At 30.7% G+C, this 4,401-nt stretch overlaps 1 protein-coding gene across 9 annotated transcripts in view; it reads left to right on the top strand.

Moving 5' to 3' along the window:
- shn (schnurri) overlaps positions 1-4,401 on the top strand; it is a 206,277-nt gene that overhangs the window by 92,152 nt on the left and 109,724 nt on the right. The window lies entirely within an intron of this gene.

Raw genomic sequence — 4,401 nt, forward strand, 5'->3', positions numbered from 1 at the left:
TGACTCAGGGAGAAATTTTGAAATTTTTAATAAAAAAATCATATAAGTAGATTCAACATAGTAATAATATTATAAACTGTATATATTTAGAAAAAAAAATGTTAATTAAAATAAATACTTCAATGAATAGATAAGTTAACAGAAATAATTTAATAAATAAATAAGTTAAGTGAATACATAAGTCAAAACACAAATCGACAGGTCCAAAACTAACAAACTACTCAAGTAAAACCCAGGTTTGAATCCTGCTGTGCCAGATAATTATTTATTCTGTTACTGTAGACGAACTTACAATAAAGGTCAAGGGTGACCCTTTATGGATTGTAGTGATACAGATTTTCAATGACATTTTTATTTTACTGAAAGAGTTTTTTAAAAATGTTTTCTCACAAATTTCACTTTTCAATTTTTTTGAATTAGGAGGGCTTCCGGAATTTATAATAATTAATTAATTCGAGATTTAGGAGTTTTCTATGCAAAAGAAAACCATAAAATTGGAAGTATATTTCATTAATACTTTCGTCATGTACATATGTTTTTTGCATTTCTACTGTCCCTCAGTTAGACAGTTGAACATTTTTATTTGAATTGAGCTGTTATTTTTGGGTTTTGGGTATTTTAACTTTCTCCTGTTACTCCTCGCATTCTCTTTCACTTTGAGAATTAATAATAATATTCTTTATTTGTTTTGAAACAAGTCCTTTAGAAAAATATAAAAGACACTGAAAATGAGCTTTAGTGCCTAACAGTAATATAAAAAAATACAAAATATAAATAATAAAATTGTAAAACGTCATAAAATATTTCTATCAATAATAAATAAATAATTATTTACTGAGTTGGTATCAGAGAAGTGCCTTTTGAGACTTTATTCTCTCTTTACACTTTATTCTCTCTCACTATCGCAGTTGTTGAGCATTATTGAAACTATTAAATCAGCTTTTACCTGTTTGTTTAAAAACAATAATAATAATTAGGGGAAATAAGATGAGAAAGTTATGGAGTTCTGCAGATTTTATTGTTTGTTTTAATGTAGACTAATTATATTATTCTTCCTTTTCAACCTGAACCTTCCATATTCATGTTTTTTATCATCCAATAATATTCTTGAAGATTTTATTGTTTTGGCAAAATGAAGGAATGAGGATTGGATGGCTGTTATTATTCACAACAACAGGCCAACAAGCTGGTTTTGAATTAACTGAAAGAAAGGTTTTGTTGCGCAGTTCTTGGTCGATATTATTGAATAGAGTATAAAAAAGAGGAGATTAAATTGTTAGAGCCATAACTTGGAGATATTGGAAGGGGGTAGGGGCTGTTTTTCTCACCATTCCGTTGTTTTACGGTCCAAGGCTTAGGGTGACTAATGAATCTACTTGTTGCTCGTCTTATTTTCCATCCAAGTCCTTTGCTTTCGATCAAGGATCAGGGTCCTTTCTAGACATCTGTCTTAGGGGATGGGCTAGGGGATATAAATGGTTGCCGTTTCTGGAGCTTGAAGAATAAATACCAGTTCTAAATTGCACTGAATATAAATGGACATGAAGTCGACAGGAGTCAAAAACAATAACTATAAAATAAAACGTTATAAGTAATGAGCGAAAATTTAAACAGCAAAAATAATAATATAACAAATTTACCTCATTTCAGAAATTATTTCTCGATCCTCTATCTTTTTTGGAGTGGGAATGATATCTCTATAATAAAAATATCTCGTTTTAGTCCCAAATGTATTCTTTTTCAGTTTTTTTTATGTATGGAGTATATTTATTTATTGCTATTTACAACTGTACATTATGATACATTTAGTAAATTTGATCTCAGTTAAATTGGAGTGTTACAGGCGTGTAGAGAAACTACCCATTGGTAGCACTTTGATGACGTTTTACATTAGCAGGTTTCGTGGCCATCTTCTTTTCAGGTGCCTCGGGAGATTGTCAGGAATGGAAGAGGAAGCAAGGTTTGAAACTAGTGGGTTTGGGTTGTTAGGGAGTTTGTAATGGAAGGAATGATACCTGGTTCGGGCTAGATCGGTTACATAAGGAACATTAAGGTCTTTATGGATGATTTTATTTGTGAAAAAGTAAGGAGGATTGAGAATATTACGAAGGATTTTGGATTGTAAGGATTGAATACGAGAGGAATTCGAAGGTTTAGTGGAGCCCCAAAGCTCAACTCCATATGTTCAGATTGGCCTTATTACAATTATGTAGATCAGTCTTTTGTAATGAATTGGAAGTTTAGGCGGTTTGTCGAGTAAGTAATGTAATAGTCGAAATCGACGTGCAGTTTCCTGTCTTTCCATCAATTTTCCCAGTTATTCAGGTACATTTTACTTGCCTTTTCCTGAAATATGCCTCTTTTTACTATTCATGTAATTTATAATCCATAGCATTTTTCTGTGTCCAATATGATTCTAAGGAAAATATTGTTTTTATTATGAAATAGAATAAATTATTCTTGTCGTGCTGCTGCACATTATTTTTTTATATCATTTCTTATTCTGGTCATCTTATAGAATAAGAAGATATATTTCTTAACACAAGATACGTTTCTTCCACCTTCAAGTGGATTGTGATGCAAGATTGTTAAAATATTCGTCAAATTTGGTAAGGTAAATAACTTTCTGTATTTTTTTTTTTTGGCAAGTAAAATTACATAATTTTAATGATGTTATTCGATGAAGATATGACTGATATGATGAAGGTTACTAATAGTGAATCAGGAATCTGATCAAAGATGCTTTAAGAGGATCATACACTTAAGTGATTCACATTAAATAATTATAAAATTCACCTGGTCGATTCTGTAATGTATTTAGAAGAACTAAATGAATTGGAGTGAGCAACATCTTGTATTATTAAGGACGACTACTTCGCTCAAACATTTTAATTCCATTAATATATATAGTTTGGTTATCTGATTACAATTTGTAATAGCTTATATTTTGTTTTGTTTTAAAAAGGATATAAAATATGTAATATTAGTTATTTTTTTGTCAAAATTTGTTTTTTTTAATTAAATGAATTAGGTAAAATTAATCAATGGGAGAATAACTCAAAAGAATCGAGCTTGCCACCTCTAATCTTATGTCCTGCCATATGTTCACATTATATTTAGCATTATGTTATATCTCGTTTAGCTAAGCTATTTTTTATTCAACTATGAAGAGGATGAAACCTGTTCATTAATTCAATTAGTCTAATTGATAGAATTATCTTAAACGCTTTAATGCACACTAAATACTCTTTAAATTGCGAACATCAGGTAGCATTTTGCAGCTATGTATCCAGTTAAAATCGGACGTTGTAGAGGAAAAGGGATTTATATTCATCCGGGTAACATTTGAATAGATTTAAATAAATGGGCGAGAAGCGAACCGAGACTGATAGAGCCGGAGGGGTTGTTTTGATCGCGACGGGAGGGCGCAACAGGGCAGACAGATTGGACTCGGGCCATGCCAGGCGCCGCCCAGTCAGCTTTATTTACCCACCGAATAGACTCCAGTCCTCTCCGTCATTATCTTACGGTTCAAATAAATACTATCCATCACACCTAGAAACAAATCTATAAGAAAATTTATTCCTCAAGGATTACTGAGGAGATGTGTTTTGGTATATCTCTTTCGTCGACACTTTATAGGTATACATTAGATAGGAGATGGTTTCAACGCTCATTCGATCTTTTTTTTGTATTAAGCAATGTTCTTATTATTGATTTATTTCACTTAAATTCATATGTGCTCATAACAGTTAGGGTTTGTCGGTTTTTAAAACCGGTTTTTTGGAGAAAATTATGAAATTCTAAAACCGGTTTTTTAGTAGAAAATATCGGTTTTCTATAAAATATCGAATTACTATATCAGGTTTTAAAAACGAATAAGCCTAGTTCGGTTGCAAGTGAGAGGGTATTTTCTATTTCGGGGAATTTGGGAATAAACTAAGGACACGGCTAAATAGCAAATCGATAGACGTCCTCTGTTTTCTGAAATCATATTTCATTAAACAAAAAAATAAATAGAATATTCAAATTTGTATTAAAATTGCCCGGAATAGAAAATACTCGGTCCTTTGCTTAATTGTCTTTAAAACTAAAATTGATTAGATTTATTTTTTATTAAAATTGGGAAGGAATTTTATAGAAGAATTTGTAAGTAGGAATCTATATTTTTTTACAAAAAAAGACAAAAACTTTTATAATGTTATTGTGATATTATTTCAATGATTAATTATTTAAAGATGGGACAAAGGCAATTAGCCGGCATTTAAAGAATTTTAAAGGAAAAAAAGAAAACAAAATAAGGTAAGACCAAAAAAATCAGTATGTAAGTGAAGGAAATTGTTATAAAAGTAATTAAAAGGAGCTGTTTGTAGGAATCCTTGAAAATGACCTAAGTGGTCG

Source organism: Halyomorpha halys, unplaced genomic scaffold (genome assembly GCF_000696795.3).
Source record: "Halyomorpha halys isolate HHAL.00 unplaced genomic scaffold, Hhal_1.1 Scaffold1035.1, whole genome shotgun sequence".
In the NCBI taxonomy this organism is placed as follows: Eukaryota; Metazoa; Arthropoda; class Insecta; order Hemiptera; family Pentatomidae; genus Halyomorpha; species Halyomorpha halys.